Source organism: Pseudopipra pipra, chromosome 21, assembly GCF_036250125.1.
Source record: "Pseudopipra pipra isolate bDixPip1 chromosome 21, bDixPip1.hap1, whole genome shotgun sequence".
NCBI classification, from domain to species: domain Eukaryota; kingdom Metazoa; phylum Chordata; class Aves; order Passeriformes; family Pipridae; genus Pseudopipra; species Pseudopipra pipra.
The window spans coordinates 3855916-3876740 of NC_087569.1; the positions used below are offsets into that span (position 1 = coordinate 3855916).

The 20825-nt window shown below is 47.4% G+C and overlaps 1 long non-coding RNA gene across 1 annotated transcript; it reads left to right on the forward strand.

Annotated features, from left to right (window-relative positions):
• Positions 1-346: 346 nt before the first annotated feature.
• Positions 347-5795, forward strand: LOC135425448 (uncharacterized). The gene is made up of 2 exons (XR_010435596.1): positions 347-2728; positions 3141-5795. It is a non-coding gene; the product is annotated as an uncharacterized LOC135425448 (long non-coding RNA).
• The last annotated feature ends 15030 nt before the right edge of the window (positions 5796-20825 follow it).

A 20825-nucleotide genomic window follows, 5' to 3' on the forward strand; every position in this document is an offset into this window, starting at 1 on the left:
TGCCAAAGGAATTTGATATTTATTTTGATGGCATCAAAAGCTTGCTTGCCTGCTGAAAGTGTCACTGGACTGGACTTGTGCCCAGCACGTGGGGTTCCGTGCCCTGCTGCTGAGCCTTACCATGGCACATGGAATGAATTCAACCTGGCCATGTAACAAGGCACACAGTGTGAGAGGGGAAATATTCCTAAGCATATTTCTGAAGGAGTCCCTCAGGAATTTCAGCTCTGTTTGCTTTAACACATTGTTAGTGACAAGGGAGAACTCAATCAACAGCCGTGTTCCAGTGCTACCCTGTCAGGGAATTGGGCCAGCAGAGCTCACTGCTGCAGGGATGGGATTGGAATGATCTGTTTAATGTCTAGGAACACAGACCACGGGTCTTAGAGACCAAAGGATTTTACTCTGGAAAGCAGTGCCTTTGGAAGGGTGACTAGGCTCACAGAGAGAAGTCCAAACCCCAGGAATTCCCAGGGCAATGCCTTGGGCAAAGGGGCTCTCAGCACCCCCGACCTGGAGCAGGCTGCAGGAGCTGTCACCGTGTCACATCCACCCCAGCACAGCAAGTGCAGCTTTGTTGACTCCCCCTCAGGAAGGCTGTTGATAAACAGAAGAGCACTCAGGAAACAGCTGCAAGAAAGATGAAGGGGCTGGGAGTGATGTTTGATAACAGCAGATTCAAGAAGCACACGTGGCTTCAGATTTTCAGGCCAAGGGCTGATTTGCACAGGGGTTTGTGCATGTACATAGGAAAACTAATTCAGTTGTTACAGTTCCCTGTGAGACCAAACTGCAAAAAACCCCTGACCAGCTGGATGCAAACAAACAAGGTGCATGTTTATTAGTAACAAGGATAATTAGCTGGAGCAATTCACCAGCAATTGTAGCAGTTCTACTTTACCAAAAATTATTCAAGTTCGATATTTTTCTAAAACCTGTTCAAATGGGAACTAATTTACAGAAATCTAAACCACACAGACTATCAGATTAAACTGCCAGAAAAGGTCTCATCTGCCCTGATAGTCTGTTTTTAAATATAGTCAAATTGAGATGTATACACACACACATATACATATATATATATAATAAGAATAAATCTTAGGGCGAGCATTTCTGTTTGTTCTAATGCTTTTTTCTTTCTGAGCAAGTGCAAAGACAGGAAAAAAAGGCTTTAACTGCAGTGGCAAGTGGTGCTACTGAAGAGCCTAAATGCCAACTGTTCTTATCACTTCTCTATTTCTGTGCTCATTGCTGCAAAACATAATGAACCACAATTGATACGTGGCAAGAGGGCAAGGTTTGTAAGCTTTGCTAAATAACACAGAATTACAAAGTCAGAACAAAGCTAGAGGGCATCGCTTAAGCGCTTAATTCTCAAGAATAGAACGAATTTCTCGGGATTGCTCTTCCCAACTAGCTCGTTTTAGCACCTCATTCTCAGATGCCCCTCAGCATAGCTGCTGCTCATTTGAGCTCCCCCTGAAATGTAACCCTGCAGTGTAACCTGCAGCAAGACCGATCACACAACCCTGCAAGGTAAAAGGAACAAAGTAGTTCTATGTCTGCACCTGTAACACTGGAAACTGCCACTCTCCTGCTGCTCAGGAACATCTGCCTGGACACCTGCAAGAGTCCTGCTGCCCTTTGAAGCCCCAGATCCCAGGCACGGGGTCGTGCAGATCAGTTCTGACAGATCAGTTCCTGCTCCATCCCAGTTCACTGCTGAGATCACTGGCAGACAACTTCACTGCAGAGAGGGCTGGGCTGGATATTGGACAAACCCACTCCAGCAGGAAGAATATTGCAAGGTCTCCAACCTGCACCACTTCCTAAAATGACTCAAGCAGCAATAGTCACACAGATGTATCCTATGGCTTATTTGACAAATCCCACACATTCATCAGCATCACTGTAAAGAACATTAAAAATAAACCTTTTGCAAGTGAGGTCCATGCCTTGCAATAGAGGTTCTGGTTCAATGCAACTGTAACTCAGGTTTTCCTGCCATTCACAAGCTGCACAAACTGCCACCAGCAGTTCCTTTAATTGAATTAGGGCCAGGTTGCAGAATCAGGAAACGTGTTCTCTGCTCTGAGGGGATGGTGGTGCAGCACATGTTCTACCAGAGTACAGACATTCAACACTGGGTCACAGGCAGGTCTGAAAGCATTGTAGCAAAATGTGTATTGGCCAGAAAGTTTCCAAGTTATCACAAAAAGAGAGGTGAGTGGCCTTTGGTAAACACTGGTGGAGATAACCAGACTCCACCTGAATGCTGCCCCTAAAATAATAGTTCAGTTTCCTGCCACCTACAACAAAATTATTATCTCCTGATGGCACCTGGTGCCTTTAATGTCAACTAGCTTGGGTGTATCTCCTTAAAACATGACTTTGGAAAGGCCCTCCAGACCTCCATTTTCTAAAATAAGCTTCTTCTCCCCCAGCAGCTCCAATTTGGAGACTCTTTTAAAGCTTCCCTGTTCTGAGAGTTATAAATTTTTATCTTGTTTCCAGACCAAGGTCATGCCTGGCCCAGCCATACCCTTTTGCTCTTTGACTAATGCTGTCCTTAGGCTTAAATATGTTTCTCATCCTGTTGTTCATTCCTGCAGTGTATTTATAGATAGCAGAACTCTTTCCTTCTCTCATCAGATGAGTTCCTGAGGAGACTGGGAAATGGATAAACTTTTACTGCACTTGTTTCAGAGCTAAGAACCTGCAAAACTGGGTAAGTTTTCATTCCTGCTTTGTACAATCATCAATCCCCCCTTATCCTTCCTGACTATTAGAACTGCAGTTGCACTTTTCCCACCTGGCAGGTCAGATCCAGCCCTGCTCACATCCTTCTCCTCATGGGAGTGCCCCCTCCTGTGTCCAGCAGAAATCCCTCTTGGTCTATGGGCTCATCATCACGTTTTGTCTTGCTCAGTTTTATCCATTTCAATCCCATCACATTTTCCAATTCTCCATGAATGTAAATCATTACAAATATTGAATAAGATCTCATGTATTGTTAAGAACATCATTACTTTTTGCCCTCAGCTCCCTTCACTGGTTGTGTCCCTCTTCTCCACCTGTGTGGTTCTATTCTCAAAGGGCAAATCTGTTCAAACACTTTTCCCTATATTCCCTTCTTTCAGAATGCTGGAGTGGAGAGTCCTGTACTCAGGTAAGATCCTGGCAATAACTGTACAACAGCTGACAAAGAAATTCCAGACCTTTTCCATATTCAAGTATGTTGGTTCCCCTAATCAGTTCTCCCTTTGAAACAGAAAATCTGACTCACAAACCTACTTTTGTTTATCCTTTCAGTTAATTTAAATAAAATCAATCTATGATCACCCCAGCCAGCAGAATGTTTTTCAGCAACCTCTTTACCATATCATTAACACTTGGAAGGATCATTTTTGAAGTCATATCATCCCTTGTTGATTCAGGCATATTTTGATGAGGAAAATCCATTAGATATTATATCCAGGGCTATCTGACCTCCCATTGATGAGCATTTCCTCTCCAGTCTATTATCTGAGAGGTTTGTCTTTGTGTGATAGTCCCCAGTAATATATGGCTCCCTAATAAGACCACAGAGATGTTATGCAGATATAATTCTAATTAAAGAGAGAAGCAGAACCTTTCATCCATGCTGGCCCTCCTGGTTCCTTAACCCCTGCCTTGTCCTGAGCACAAGGCAGAAAGGGGAGCAGTTGCCATGCTTGGACTTTTCATAATGCAAATAGATTTCAGAGAAATAATTTACACAACATTCAGGTTGCAGAGAAGATTAAGAAGTTTGAAACTGCCCCACAGAGTCAACCTTTTATGCTGGAATAAACAATACAGTGCCTGCCTTTAGTTCTGTTTGCATGAGTGTTAGACTGTGCCCCAGCCAGAAGGGAAAAGCTGGGAAAGCTGATTTAATCATCACTGTTGATCCATCCACTTTCTACCACTGTGAAAAATAGGCTCAGTGATACCCTTGAATCTAAATTTTCAGCTTTTGCTTATAAAAGCAAAACCAAGGCCTTGGAAATATTACTGTTGAACAAAGCTGCCACATCTTTCTCTCTGAAGAAACCACAACCTGTTGAACTGCAAAGTCCTTCACAATACACAAGCCACAGCACTTTTATCCCCACAAAGCAGCTGGCCCTTGATACCACATGAATGTGCTGTGGGTTTTCTTCTCCATACAAATATTTTTAGCGTGTGGATTTTCCCTGATTTTTGGTGGACTGAACTCCCTGAGGAATGGGTGTTGGAATGCAGTGAACTTTCTCACATCTGAGCACCATGGGAATAGCCCTGCCCTCCACATCCAGCCCATGGAGGAGCGTGCCATAAAAACAACATCCCTAAGTAACTGACTTCTTAAATTGCAGCTTTCCTCCCAAGCCCTTGGAAACATCCTCCTCCCACTCTGATTTCCAGCTTGTTTGGGTCTCACAGGTAAGAGCTGATTTGCTTTTGTCAGTTATCACCAAGAGGGTGAGGAAAAACTAGTTTTAGAGGAAGCAAACCCCGAGCTGACTCCAGGCCATAAGAATGCCCTGCTCTGTGTAACCGGCTCACTGGGGAGGTGTGGTTCTGGCACAGCATCAGCAAAAATTATACCAGACAGATAAAAGCAGCTCTGACAGATTCCATGGCTGTCCCTGGACAAGCCACTTCACTCCTCTCTTCCTCCATTCAGTAGTCACCCAGTAAAAGTAAAGTGTCCTCAAAGAGATAAGAGGCACCAGTTTGGTGGAAACATGGCCAAAAAATGAGGCCAAACGAGTGCAAGGCTTTGCACAGGTAAGCCTATGGAAGGCTTGCTTGTTCACAGGCAACTTAAAGAATAATATTACTATCCAGAAGGAGAGAGAATTCTCTCTGAACCAGCTCCCCACAGGCTGCTGCCCACCACTTGTGACATGAGCTTGGACAAAGCACAGAACCCACAGGCTTCTTGCTGCCAGCCCCTGCTCCTCACACCTCGACACTCCTTAGTCGAGGCCTTTCACATCAATAGCTTCACTTCTATTTTTCTGTATTATTTTTTCACCATTATTTCTCTGTTAGGGGGCAGGCAGGGTCTGCACAGTGGTGAGGACCCGACTCCCTGACCTTTGGGTGCGGGATGCTGCTCGTGGCCCCACAGGGACACGCTCTGCTGTGTGGGGAGGCTTTTGTTTCCAAGCACTGGGAGCGAGTCCGAGCAAGCCGCTCGCATGGGACTTGTTGCAAGGACCAAACATTCTCCAGCTGCAGATTTACACGCAGGAGCAGAGAAGTAGCCAGGAGTTCTAGTTAAAGTATTTGGATGTTTGATAAAAGAAAGTGCAGGAGAGTCACAGGACGTCACAAACTTCCTCCCAGGAAGCGATCCCCGAGAGCGGCTCCGGTCCCACTGAGGGTGTCACCGTCCTGGCAGCGGAGGAAGGCGCAGGGTCCCGCCCCGTGGGCGTTCGGGGTAGAACAACCCCAGGAGCACAAACATTTCTGTCATTGCGGCGTTTTTACCTCGCTGAGCAGTCTGGTAGCACTTCCAGATTCTTCACACCGCCGGGAGGCATCCAGCTAATTTTCCATGCTCCTGCCGTAGCCGAGCTCCCGCCGCAAGCCTGGAAGCGGAGCTAGACTGCAGCGGGGCCGTGCTGCCCCGGGTTAAACGTGCTCCTCACACCTCCCGTCTGCACGGTACCAGAAAGCACCAGAACGGGCTCCCCTTTCCTGGCGGCAGCAGGACTTCAGCAGAGCTTGCAAAACACTTTGCAAGTCGCTGATGGCAGGTGCAATAGAAACATTATTTACCACTATGTTTTCCTGGCGGCTTTCCTAGATCTTCCTCGGAGCAGATGGAGAATGAGCAGCACTAAGGCTGAGCTGTGGGTGCAGTCATTCACACGTGCCTAATACTCCTCTGAGTAGCAATCACTACTTGAAAAGTGTGCTTACCATCAGTCCTGCAACAGCCAGAGTCCTTCCCTGGCACAACCACCCAGAAAATACCCTTCACAAGCGCTCCCTGGGCAGCTGGAAGGGGCTCCTCCTGCCACAACCAGGGCTGAGAGTTTCTGCTCAGGAGCAGTGATGAGGAAAAATATGTGAAGTATTTTCCTCCAGCCCCAGGGGACAGGTCACAGTCCTATTAGCATGAAACAGGGGGAAGGGGGAAGAAGGCTTTGAGTATTGTAATGAAACCACCTTGTGGGAACAAGGAAATGCTGTTTCTGGCAGGACAGTGTGAGCAAGCAGATGCATTAGAAGTCACAGATCCTCAGCACACGTGACTCACCTTAAAACCCCCTGCGATGCTTCCTCACCTTTCATTTCCCAGCCCCCAAGAGGCCTGGAGAATGTACCCTGTCCATGATCCAGGAGCAGAGTGCTCAGCCTGGGAGGCAGCAGCAGGTGCAGAGCACACCTTCACCAGGAATGTTCCACTGGGTGGAACCCTGTGCTGCCCTCACGGCCGTGCTCGGCCTGGAACACAAGTCAGGCTTCCCTGGATCAGCCCGAATTCCTTCTAAAAAGTGTCAGAACGGAAGACAGGGGGGAAGAATACTCAGAGCAATTTGAAAGTATTTGTATAGTGAAGACTGTTGTTACATCAGCTCAGTCTCAGCAGTTTAAATGCATATCCTGGTCAATGCTGGCACTCCTTTCCCATGTTTTCTGGGTTCCCAAAGCTAACACTCTGCAGTATCCTGTACCCACTGATTTTGTTGTGGCCATGCCAGGCAGGCAAAGAGAACACCAGTCACTTCCATTGGAGCCTCGTTGGCTCCAAGGACAATGGTGGGAACAAACACCTATCTCAGCCTCGACAAAGGCCCGTGCAAGACCTGTTCATATTCGCTGCTTCCCTTTCCTCTTGGCCTCCTTCCAGCCTTTGAAGGTGCAGGTGACAAACTGTCCTTCTGCAGGGAGGGTGGGACAGGGCACTGCCCGGGTCCCGCATTCCCGTGTCACCAACCCAGCGCCGTGCCTGCTCCTTCCGAGGGCAGCAGCTCCCTCTCCTGGGGGAGGGTCACCTGCCACCCCCGGCTCACCTGTGGACACAGCGCCAGGAGGACCAAGTTCCCCAGTCCTGTGGGAGCTCATCTGACAACCACGGACTGACTTCTCTGCGTGTAACCAACAAGCTCCACGTGAAAAGCAAAAATAGGAAAAAATTAGAAGACAGTATGTGGTAAATCTTTCGTCACAGCCAGACAACCCTCAGCCCAATCTCAGGCCAGGTTAGTTTGCAAATACTCCTTCCAGGTGAAGGAAATGCTTGGAGATAAAAGAGGTGGTGAGTTGTCTGGGTTTCAGTCAGATCCAGTGGATGGTGGGGGCCCTTCTTCCCAACTGGTGAAACACAATCACTGCCACGTGGTGCTCTGTGGGAATTAAGAGAACACAAGGTGCAGGAGGAATCCTCAGGGGCTGTGGCACAGAGCAATTAAATCACCTGCTAAAGGTGTCACTGTAAGGCTGTAGCACAGCCAAGGGCAGAACAGAGATGTCAAATGCCAATAATACTGTGCTTTCCCCAGGGGGCTGTCTAAAAATCAGGCTCTAAAAATTCACCCATGTGATGCAGGCATGGAAGAAAATGCCTTCCCTGGCAAATTCTCTCCTTACCTCCATCTTTCAGATCTTCCCGTCCGTCCCTCCCCTGACCTCTAGTGGCTCAGGCTTTGTCCGAAGAGAAGAGTGACTGAGCCCAAGTGAGAAGTGACTCTGCCAGTTCTGGCCCAGTAAAATGCAGTTTCTTTCTCTGGTGAGAACAGGTGTATAAACAGGACCTGAATCCTGACAACCTCCAAATGATGTTTGCAACTAGAGAAGCCTGGTTTGTTTTTACTATTTGTGAGCCTGTTCCTGCAGAAAGCAAAGAAGGTTTTTCAGAGGGAATATTAACCTTGGCTTAGCCCTTCTAAGCTCAAGCACATGCGGGTTTTGAAGGGATTGGTCTGTTCCTCCTACAGACTAAACATGGGAGGGGAGGAATTCAGGAGGTGCCTTGCAAACCCAGACAGCAGAGGGGCAGCAGCCCTGGGCCAGTGTCCTCAGAGACTGCAGCAGCACAGCAACAGCCAGTTAAAACATCCCTGTTCCTGTAGCCCACGGGAGTGCCTATGAAATATCCTTGCATGGGTAATGGGATAAAAGCACCTCATGCTTTAGGTTTGGGCTTTGGGAGGAGGCACACAAAGCCCTCTTTGCTGCTGCACAAGTGTGCAGGACACCTGGGGAAGTCTGGATGCTTCATGAAGCACTAAGACTTGAAGCAGAACATGCCCAATATCCACTTTCTGTCCTGAATTGATGCAGTGCTTACAGAGCCACCTCCAAGGTCGTTGTGCCTCGGCTCCCATTGCTGTGACACAAACATGGACATGCCAACATGTGGGAAAGATTACAGCAGGAATCGACTCTGCTTTGTCTAACCAGGAATAATTCCAGGTGGGCAATGGCTCATCATCTGCTATTGACTTAGAAATGGATTTCCCATAATCTCCTTGTACAGAGAATGCTTTAAATAGCAAGAGAAAGGTGGGGAAAAGAACCTAGAAAAGATGTTTTATTGCTCAGTAAAAGACAAAGCAGGTCTTCCCTGTTATTTTTAACTCCAAGGACCTGCTCTCCTTCCCAGCTTCAAGTCTGGAGCTTCAGCCAAAAAAAAAACAGATCCCAAACTGCCTTCAGAGCCCTTCCAGGTGATATCTAAAACATCAGGGTATCAGCAGGAGCCCTGCATGCACTTGTCAGTAATGCTAAGAATAAACCCATTTGCCAGGACAAGGATCCATTTGTGAACGGGAAGAGGACAAAGATCTTCACCTAAATTTCTTTGCAGCCAGTCTTTCAACCACTCCCTGTTCCTGGCACCACACAGCTCCTTGAGACAGAGAGAAATTATCTTCCACTATAAAATACATTTCCTGATATCAGAATAAAAGAGACCCAGCCATGCAGTTTGCTTTGAGCTGCACATCAGTCACACACCTGCAGAACAGCCAGTGTCACTCAGGACTTGGCAGGTACCACTGAACACCAGATATGGAAAAACTAAATCATCCAAGCTACAGAGAGAGGGTGCATGGAGGAGTACAAAGTATTCCAGCTTTTCAACAGAAGTAGAGTTGGTTAAAAGTGTTAATTTGACAGCAGTGCATTTTATTAGCCTGTCTTCCTCCATGAACATTCCCAGAAGAGATTGTTATTTTCGACTCTCTTCTACCCACCCCATTCAGATGGGTAAGAACAACCATATTGTCCTAACAGCTAAAGTTTCCTCCTCACAAACTGATCCTCAGCTCAGGTTTGCAGAGTGGAAGCACAGCCAGAGCCTTCCAGGCCTTTCCAGCTGACATTGTCCATCCCTGTCATGATGCTGCCCCAGCCTGGATTGTGCTTTCCCTGGCTCTTGGATTTGGAGGTCCAGAAACTGGCAACTGCCCATCAGTCCCCACTCCCTCTCAGAACTGCCCTGTATCATGTGCAGAAATCTTGACATTCATTTGCCTGTTCCTAGAATTCATCCTGCCCTGGTTTGGTGTTGCAGGGCTGCTTTGGCCACATGTGCCTTTTGAGAGGAACAAATCTCAGATTTAAGGCCAAGAGAGATTTTGACATGAGCCCAGTTTTCTTTTCTGCTCCTTTTTTCCCCCTCAAGACACTGCTTTGAGACAATGAAAATTATTTATTTGGGTTAAAAGTAGCATCAGTTATTTAGATAGGTTTTTACATATCTGAGTGAGGGACAAATAGAAATGTCACCTTTCCAATAAGCTCCAATGGCATCACTTAATGGAAACATCAAAATCTCTTCCTAACCTGAATCAGTTTAACCCTGAATATTCAGGGTTCATCATCCACACCTATTAGGGTTTAGCATCCCTCCCAGCAGCAGCCTTTGCAGGAGCTTTAGGGTGGACTGTGCACATTTAACTAGGCAGCAGATACCCTGATTTCACAAAGAGGATCTGCAGAATTAGCTCAGTGAATGATACTGGTAAGATTTCACTGCTGTGAATTGCCACAGAGAGCCAGAGTCTGATCCACTCATCACAGCTACAGAAAGACTCCCACTGGCCTCCCTCTTCCCAGTCAGACACCTTCTCTCAGACTTTAGCAGGGGATTTTCCTAAATGCCCCTAATAATGGGAACACTGTCTCGGTCATTAATGCTTTAGAAAATGCCACTTCTCACAGCCCACTGTGTTTTGTCACTAAACCTCATTTTCTCCCTGTTATTTACACAGGGTCCATAACCTTTACCACATGCTGAGATTCTTGGGGCTGTCCCTGTGCAGGGCCAGGAGCTGGGCTTTGCTGACCCTTGTGAGTCCCTTCCAGCTCAGAGTGTCCTGTGGTTCTCCCTTCCCTGTCCTTGGATGTACTTCCCCGGTGTCATTGGTGTCCCCCTGTCCAGCAGTGAGGCCCAAGCCTTGCTGAGCACGGCTCTGCTGGGCTGGGGAGGGAGGGAGGTGCCTCAGGAACTTAGGACTGGCTTTAAGAGACTCAACACTATCCCCTGGGAAGGTTATAGCAGAGCAGGGCTCCTCAGAGTCCTATGCAAATGACTCCCTCCACTTAACTCTCTACCATAATTCCTTAAAAGAAAAATAACCTGGGAGAAGGGCCTACCAAGTGCATTGAGGAGTTTTCCAGGAGAAGATGGATCCTGCTGTTCAACATGTGCAGTTCTTCAGCATGGAGACACAGAAGGAGACCAAAGCCAACAGTCACAATTAGGAATGTAGGAACCATTTCCTTCTCATTTGTCATAGTCCTGGGAGACTCCTGTTCAGATCTATTTTGTCATGATTGTTTTGGAGTTTAATGCTAGTAAGGATAAATTTAATTGCAATCTTGCTGTTTCCTCTGAAATCATGATAGATACATGTAAAGATTTTGAAGGGAATAATCTTTTTCACTCCCCTTTCCCATAAAGGAAACCAGTCAGGGAAGAGCCTTCCATGCACTGGTGTTGATAATACACACCCCAGAGAGGTGTTCACTCTACACCAGAAGGTCCTGGACTAGATTGCATCCTCAGCAGTGTTAATTTACATGCCAGGCTTCCAGAGACTGGATTTGGGAAGCCTTCCAGCAAATGAAGAGATTCCCTGTGGTCACTTCAATGTGGTACACGGTGATTATTTTTCTTTCTCTTTCCCTGTTTTCATGAGGCTGGGGTTACTCGCAGGGAGCTGCCAATTCCCATTCATTTCTCCTTCCACCATCTGTTTCTGGTAACTTTTCTGTGTGCCAGACACTTTGGATTTTTATTACCCATAGTTAATGCAACTATCTGGGAGTCTCTCCCTGCCTATTCTCCCCTTTCTTTCTGTCCTGGGCAAGCTGGAGTGGAAAGGGAGAGAAGGGAAGAGAACAGCAATGCTGTTATCCAAAGGATGCCTTGGCTCACCATCTCTTGCTTAATAGAATTTGCATCAACACATGATACACTCCAGCACCAGTTATTAACTTATTTAACTTATCATGGTCACATTTCAACAAGTTTCCCTATTCATGAAGTACTTTTATTACCCCTCAGTTTTGTTGCCCACAGCCACAGTCCCCAACCTTCCCAAAACAAGTGGAACTTCTTCATGTTCCACATGCACAAAGTGGCATCATCATCATGAAGACAGAGGAGATCTAAAGAAATCCTTCTTTATCACAGTACCCCAGTCAGGATGTCTTTGGGACAGAAATCAACCCCATGGCATGATTTCCTGTGCTATGAAAGGATGGTTACAAAGACACAGAGAGACTTTTCTGTTATCACAGCAGAAAAAGTATAATAGAAAAAAAAATGTGTGAGGTGAAACAGGGCTACTGGATCCACACAAGTGCTAAAAAAGGGCTGGGATATCCCACTCCCAGATGGAACATGGGCCACTGAGGGTGACACTGCAGGCAGTTTGGCAGCTTTGTTTTAAAGCTTTGGATGGAGTTCAGAGCTGCTCATAGTCCTGGTGCTGGCTGGAAGAGAGAGGCCTCAGTAAAGCAGGGGCCAGTCAGTGGTACCAGAGGTGAACTCTTTGGAAAATAATAATTGCAAAAGAAATACATGAGAAGCTTCTTCCCAGGTGTGACCTCACTGGCAGAGTCACCAGAGCAGAGCTGGCCCACTGAGTGTCTGGGCTCGAGGTGGCAGAACATGCACTGAGCTGCTCCATCTGCTCCCAGGGCAAAGGAACATTCCAGGCTGGAGCAGAAATGCCCCTCGGACTCAGATCTGATGGAACTTCAGCAAGACATTGGGGCTGCTGCAGTGTTTGAGGTTCTGCAGAAGCTGAACATCATCATCTTCCAACAAAACCCATGTGCAGACAGCCCATGGAATTGGGACATTTACCAAAAAAATAATTCACCTTTTCATTTTTTTCCCCCTTTTTACTTCTATTGGTTGCAAACAACCCCCACACAATTCAATTCCAGCTTCATTTGGAGTCTAGGAGCACATTCTCACCCCACTAAAGCTAAATAGAAACATTGCCCTGGTGGAGCTTTGCTCTGAAAAAGTGTGCAGAGGGAGGCTGGGACAACAGCACATTCCTCCTGGCATTTTGTTTTGATAGCTCCTGTGTGCTCAGTGACAGATCTGACAGCTCATCCTCAAGAAGATTTCACAGAATAAAGCAGAAAGGCAAGAGTAAAGTTTGCTGTTTGTGATGGATTTCTGTGTTGGGGTTTTTTTGGGGGGTTATTTCTGCTTACAATGAGAAGCTACTCAGCAAAGCCAGCTGCAAGGTGTGAAGTGCATCCATTTAACTCCAGAAATCACACTTGGGATTGCAAACCTCTTCATTCATTTGTGGGAAGTCTGGGAGAGAATGCAACTATTTCGTATAGGTGGCAATGATACCTTACCCTCAGTAGAATTCCAGACTTCCACATCCCTCACCACTGCCCAGCAATAGGATTTTCTCACCATTCCATCCTGACATGGATGCAGTTTTGCTATGAAGAGAATAACACAACTTACACAGCAAGGAATATTGATCTTTCTGCAGAAAACCCTGCAAGTCTAATAAGTGACATTTAACTGGGTGGGCACAGGGAGGGCAGCACTAGTGGTCTGGACTGGCAGAACAGAGAATTCCTACCTGGAACAGGGAATAAGGAACAGTATGAGCACAATAGTTGTCTTTTTTGATGTTCCAAGGGAAAGAGTAGTAGGCAGCAGGGGAAGAGGTCAGTGAAGAGCAGCTGCCTGGCAGACATGAGGTCCAGCCCCTGTGCTGAGGTGTGTTCCATGTGCTCTGCACTTCACAGGAGGACAAGGGAATTAGTGAAGAAGTGGAAAGGGAAGACAGTTTGTCCTGAAGGCTGAGGCAGAAACAATCCCCTTTTGCTCCACAAGCAGCACAGGGTTAGCAAGAGTTCCTCACACAGGCCCAATGCAAAGGTTTACAGAGGACATGCTCCAGGAGCTAGTCAGGGGTTTGCTAAAATATGTATGTGCACTAAATAAAATATCAAGTGATATAAATACATCTCTGTCCCAATTCATTCTGCCCTGTCAGGAAAGCACTGCAGTCTATAGGGCTTCACAAGGGCTTTCTTCTGCATGGCACTGAATTGAGTGCTCAGCTCTGTCCCTCCTGGCAGATGTTGATCACCTTTGGTGTTCCTTTCCACATCTGGCCCTGCTGAAGTCCTGGGATTGCTTCTGAGCTTACACTGTTTTCACCATTATGAGCCAAAGTACCAACACTGAAAATCCCTTCAGCTCCTCGATTTCCATGCAAGGGGATTACAAAAGTCCCCTGGCCCAGATCTGCAGGGAGTAGTTCAGTCTCTTACCAGGTGAAGGTCAGTGCACATTGAGTGACAGCAGGTGCAAGTTTCCAAGTGCTCCATTGCCCTGTGCCATCCCCATCCCCACACACAGGGTGGGATTCACCCTCCTGTGCCCAGTCTGACAGGCAGCTCCTGGCACATCACATCAGCCCCCTGTGCAGCCCCCAATTGCCAGGAGGGGCCAAAGCAAGGCTAAACCAGCTCTCACAGGTCCCTGCCAGGCACAACTGCCCCATCCCAGACCTTGAGGGACTTCCCCCCCAGTCCTGCCCCCTTCTCAGGCCTCCCTCAGGCTGTGCCCTGGCTGGGGGCAGCTCTGTCTCAGAGCCAGGCAGGAGGCACAAGTGCTAATTCCTCCTCCCTGCCCTTATTCCAGGCACTGGGGGTTGACAGTTCCCTTACACCAGGATCCATTAGAATTTGTCAAACAAAGGTTATTTCAGGGTTCTAAGCCAATTATTGTTTAGTTTCTCTTATGCTCTCTGGAAAGATTTGGGCAGAACTACCCCCTCAGCACACCCTGCCCTCTCTCCCTGGTGCTGTGCCTTTGGCACACTTGAGATTCCAGAAGAGTCCAGATGATCCCTGACATTCCCCCAGCACTGCCCACCCTCTATCACTTAGGACCAACAGGATTCTACTCACACAGAGAGAAGCTTGGGCATCTTTTCTTAAACACTTTGGGGCAGAATGGCAGCTTTTGATCCCTTTCTCATGAGCTCCATCCCTGTGAAGCCCATCCCAAAGGGGCTGTCCTTGCAGGAGGGGGAAGGAGCAGAGTTATGATTAAGCTGACTTGGCTTTTTCTTGCCCACAGTCACTGTCAGAGCCCATTTATGATTTATGAGCAGTGTCACTTTTACAATAGGAAGGATTAAAGCCCATTAGATCAATAATGTCTGGAGATACAAACCCCACTGAAGTGGGTCAGTGTTTGTGGGACTAAGTAGAGCTGGCAGAAGAAGCATCACCCTGAGCTAATGTTACTTCTCTGTAACTTCTCCGGGTAATTTTGGACAATACAATCCTTAAATATCTGCATAAATGTCATTAACCAGGAGAAGAGGCTGTTCTGATTCCCTTTGCCTGCAGTAACTGTGCTTCTCCAAGGCAGAAACATCAGGCAGGGGAAGCTGCAAATTGACTCGAGGCTCTTTCTAAACTGCAAGTGACAGACTGGAAAAAATAAGGAAAAGGCCCTTAAACAGTAAGGAAGTGATTCTGTTGCATGGTGCCCATGCAGTTTGACACACTGATGGATGACTAGATGAAGGCAAAAGCAAATCCTACAAGATGCCAAAATCTCCTGGCTGTGACTATTTATGAGAGCAGATTGACTGAACTCCAAGTGCAACCAAAGTGCCTCCCTGCAAAAGCAGAATCCCGTGACTTCTTGGTACGAGGAAAAGTGTGTCCCAAACATCTCTTTCTAAGAAGGAAGCCTGGGAACTGTGCAAACCTGCTGTGTCCCCGTGGGGTGGGAGACTCCCCTCAGGGCCAGGGAAGCCAGGCAGTGACACACAGTACCTGTTCACTCAAAATCCACCTTCTGCCCTCAGGGGTGAAGGCCCAACCCTTGGGAGCTGCAGCTCACAGCAGGGAATGAGCAGAAACCACAGCAAGGGGGGGGTGACAGCCCCAGGTCACAGAAGGGCCCCGTGCTCCCCTCACACCGCTGGGCTTGGGGAGATGCCAGCTGAGGGATGGGGTGGCATCACACCTGCTTTAGGGCACAGATTTCCCCCAGTGCCTCTGCATTTCTACAGCCAAGGTCTATAAATGACCAAGTTCTCACTGCTCCTATTTCAGTGTGATTTGCATACAAACCGTTCCAAACAAAGCCATTACAAGCTATTTACATACATAATACATGAAATTCCTCCACTGCATCCTCACGACCTTGGCTGGTATCTGCCCTGCTTCTCTTCCATAATTTGAATTTGTAAAGCTGTATTTTTCACCCTCTATTTTTTTCCCTGCCTAATCCTAAAGTATCTTTATTTTCATTAGGGCATCTGGGGTCCAGCACTTAGTTGACATGTGCTTTTGAGACAAATGTACCCAAGGCAAAATTGAAAATTCCTATTTGCACGTCATGTAGCATCTCCTCTGCAGTGCCAGGCACATAACAGAGTTAAATACAATAGAGACATTTCTTTTCCAAGTCTGTGTTCCAAACCTCACTCCACTCACTGCTCCAATTGCAAGTTCTGTGCAAGGCAGAAAGCAAAAGCTGCACAATTATCCTCTGGAATTGGGCTCAGTTGTGTTTAGAGCAAAAGAAAGGACCTCTGGGATGAGCATCCTCAGCTGGATCTCCACATCCTGAGCTGGAGCAATGCCTCTGGGTATTGGGAATGAGCCTGGTTGTGAAAAGAACCCTGATTTGTAAGGGGGTCGTGCTTGTGAAAACACTCCCTGCAGGTGCTGCTCACATGTGCTGACCCCTGACAGGCAGGGACTGACCACAATTACAGCTCAGGTTTGGGAAGAGTTTGTGTTTAGCCTTTGAGGAAATAGTCAAGGCAGAAATCTTGTTGAAATTGTGTCTCCTTAGTGAAGCTGAAGGGCAGCTTTGGAGTCACTCCTGCTTTGGAGTGACATAAAGTGCTTCTTTACATCACCTGACTCACCCAGGGAGACCAGGGGGGCAAGAGAGTTAACAGGAATTAACAAAAACCAGTAGGTCTATATAGGCCAAAATGAATTCCTCTTGAGACAACCAGAACAGTGTCCAGGTGAGAGGAACCCACCAGGGTTCTCTTTTCACTGGGACAAAAATTAGATTCCTTTGCAGAAGAGCTGAGCAGGTCTGTCCCCCTGAGGGTTCCCTTGCAGGTGGAACATTCTGGTGACAACTCAGGCTCTTTCTTTGCATCCCAGCACTTGCATCTGCTCCTCTGCTCCATTAGGGCTCCAGCAGGGAGCACAGGGAGAGCACCCACATCTGTCACTGGGGCAGAACATCTCTGGGAGAAGCCAGCCTTGGGGTGGAGGTACAGAGGGACCCTATTCCTGCCATCCTGTAACCATGCCAACACCCATTCCACACCCCTTACAGGAGCAGGGTGAACACTGCAGCTTTATGTGTGGGGAAGTCCCAGTGGCCTCTGGCAGAGCTCCCCTGTGTCCCTGCTGAGATTGTTTCCCTTAAAATTCGATACACCCAACAGCCCCCTGCCTTGCCTCTGCCAACTGGGATCCTCCAGGGATGCCAGCATTTAAAGCAACAGTAAGCAGACAAAAAGCTTAATTCAAAGCAATGCCCCTGTGATATCACCAAGGGTTTACTCTCATTCTGATATTTCGTGGGAAGTCACAGATCTCCCTCAGCACAGGGAAGGCAAAGGCCTTGCTGAGGACTCCGTGTCAGCTCCTCAGTGTGGCTCCCAGTCCAGGAATGCTCTCAGTGCCAGTCTGAAGTGCTCCCGTGCCAGGACATGAACCACTCACAAGAACTGAACGTTGGCAAACTCATAGGAGGCAGCAAGGGCTGACTTACAAAGCAGCACAATGGGAGTTCACTTCTACAGCACGAAAATCTCCCCCCAGACTGCAGCTCCAGACACAAGGCAGGGATTCTCAAATGCTTGGGGTTGCTCCCAATGGCAGAGAAGCCACACCTGGCAGAGGAGGAGCAGCTGGAAGGGGAGGACTTGGCTGCTCCCAGGGCACTGGGACAAGACAAGGACACCAAGATGCAGTTTCCTTGTCACGATTTGGAGCAGCCCAACCCCAAAGAGAGAACCTCTCCCACAGAACTGCTGCCAAGGAAGCCCAAGTGAATCAGCCTCAGACACATCATATCCAGGGAACAGGACACGTTCTGACAGCAGCTCTAAAGCCCACACTGTTAATAACAGAAAATGAGGCTCTCTCGAAGTCTTTTTCCATTGGTCCCTCCCTGTGAGACTTTATCCTGGGTCCCAGGGCATTTGCTATCAGAAGAGCATCTCAGCATTGCAAGAATCACTGAGCAAACACAGCAGGAACCCCCCGGCCCACACCTTTGAGATGTTTGAAACAGGCTGGCACAGCACAGAATCCAATATTCCCCGTGCCCTGGCAGGATGGAGAGGGCCACTCCAAAACATCAATAGCACAGGCTCTGTCACTTAAGCAATTACTTCATTTCTCTTGTTACTGTCTGGAAAACAAATCCCTCAGCAGCCATGGACCTGAGCTTTGTGCTCCATCAGTCAGGACTAATTCTGTTGTTTCCTCAATCAGACTTTACCTTGTTGCTCTGCATATCACAGCCAAGGTCTATCCCAGAGGTCACTGTTTTAATCAGCATTTCAAAATCTCTGGGAGTGGAAAACACTACATCAAATGTCAGGGCTTTTGTCTGTCTTGGTTTTTATTTTTTAATAAACTGCTGTTCTGTTTCTTTAATAGGTTTAGTTCTCACCAGTGCTCAATTCTTACTGATTTGTTAAGTCTAATTAGTCAGTATTCAAATGTGCCATGCATTAATTTGGCCACTGCTCAAATCCCACACAGATTTCATAGGAAAATGGATTGTTTGAATTTTAAACACAGCCTGTTCCACCAATTCTGACATATTAAGCAAGCTCACAAGCCATTAAGGCCATAAAATGCCAGTTGACCCAACAACCTGCCACGGCAGGGAACAAACAAAGCTATTTACATTATTAACTGATGCTCTGAAGGAGAGCACTGTGATCCTGTACCCCTGGATTTCCCCAAGGGTTGGCGAGGCCCAGCTGGTTCAGCCTCTGCACGGCACTGCTGCCGTTCCAACCCAAGCAGAGCCCGAGGTTCCCACTGCCAGGACTCCCTCCAGCCTTCCCAGGCTGCAGCCTCAGAGCACAGATCATCACCTGCTTCATATGCTAATTAAGTCATTTCAGCTAATGAGCTTTAGATACATCTCTTAGGTTAGTCTAGACAACTCCTTAACATTGTCCTCAGAGCAAGGAGGGACCTTTTTGCATTCCTGGGCAGTTTGTGTTGGAGAAAAGGCAGAGGCTGATCAGAGCTCCAGGTACCCACCTAGAGCCAAGCCTAAGCCTCCACCCCTCCTCTCCCTGCTCTCCAGTTCACCAAGGCTTTGCCTTCACTTAGAAAACTCCAATTCTTTCCGAGGTGAGGGAGCAGTTGGATGCACCAGCCTTTCCCGGTTCCCCCAGTGCCTCTGGCACACAAATCTGTGCCATTAGCTTGTCTAGACAGAGGTGTTGGGGTGGGAACTGGGCTGTTGACATTAGCACGGGAAAAGGAAAGTGCATTTGAACACAAGCACGAAAATCTGCTCTGCTAATGCACCTCAGCCACCCAGCACAGCCACCGTGCCCTCAGCAGTTCTAGACGAGGCCACAGGGATCTGGGATCAGGGCTGAGCACTCAACAGCCACTTCCCAGAACTGCAGTACCTTTATTTTAATTCAGCATGACAGCACCTTCCAAACACAGCAACCTGTGAAATAAATGTTCCAGGGTTCACACCGGGGTTAGCCTGACTCCTTTGGCAACACTTCCTCCTCCCAAGAACTGCACAAATTATAGGAGGAAAGCAAATCCACCCAAACCATGGCACCAATCCAGGAAAGGGATGATTAATAAAATCACCTTAAGGTGAAAAAGTGCAGCACTGCTGGGATCTTGGTAAATAACAAGCCCTGGGCTTCCACCTCTGAAGATTCCATAGGGCAGCAACCCTTAGAAATGTGACAGTGTCCTCACATTGTGCAACAGCAAATGAAAGGGAACCTTCCAGCTGCCCAGGATCAGGAAAAGGCAAAGGACAAGAGCAAAGTGGGGTTGTTTTGGCCACCAGAATCTTTAGGCATCGCTGACTTGGTAGTTCTTCCCAGAATGAAGATGGGACCAGGCAGAGAAGGGGCTTGGGAGACCATCCACGGGACACCTCCCACAACCCTGGCAGTGGGATCAGTCCCATCTGTCAGCAGGACACACCAACTGAGTCACTTCTGCAGGTCCTACAGAGCCAGAGAGGAGCAGCTTAAGGATTTCTTTTACTCCAGTAGTGGAATTGCACATACATATGAATTTGGGGGGTGGGAGAGAGAAAATTTAGGGTGGGGAAGCAGAGAGACAGATTTGCTTTGGGGTGAACAAGGTTTTCCAGGTGCACAAAAGAGCCCTCAGCTTTTGACCAAAGAGCATCTCTGCAGCCCAAATGAAGTATTTTGCCTTTGTAAGATGCAAGACTTCTATAACTCTTAATATTTTTTCCCCATTTCAAGCTTTAAATTTCTTAAGTAAAAGTCAGTTTTTCAACTGGCAGTCTGGCAGAAAAACACTTTGGTATTTTAAAAGTGCTGCCCTTTGTCCTTTTGAGCTAAAATTGTTGGCAAACTGCTTCAAATGGCAGGAGAGCTGGTGAGACATGTGCCATGGGGTCACAGCCACGGGGTTTCTTATTCCCATCTCGGTCTTCTGGGGTTAAGGCACAGACATGGACACATCCTTCCCATTCGTGTTGATAACATTTTTCAAGCTGTCAAGGTCTACCAACACTCAGTATCTGAGGAGCTCCTTGCAATTCCTGGTTTGGTCTGTCTTAAATCTTCTGGTCAGCACAACAGGATTAAGAAGCCTGAACTTCAGAGGAATGACATGGAATGGTTCAAGGTTCCTGTGTTTGAACACACCCCATTGTGTCCAGGATTTTCCACAACAATTGTCATTCCAGCATAGTCTTTATCTGGATATAATTGTCCAGAGCTTTGATTTCTAGACTGTTTTCTCTATTTACACCAAACCAACTTTGCAAGTAAGATTTGCCAAGGCTTCAAATCTTAACCAAACTAATCAATAAAAACAATGAATTTAGAAAAAAATAGGAACTGAAGAAATCACAGAAAGCTGTTCTACCACACAGGCACAGCTGCAGGAAATGCACTTTCCTGTCTGAAGGGGAAAAGTGAGGAGCAGTGGGATGTTTTGCAATGGAAGATCAGGTTTCCATTCCCCTCCTCATTCCCAGGTCAAAGGCATTGAAACTCTGTATGCCAAAAAGGAAGGAGGCACCTGTGCTGTGAGAGTGA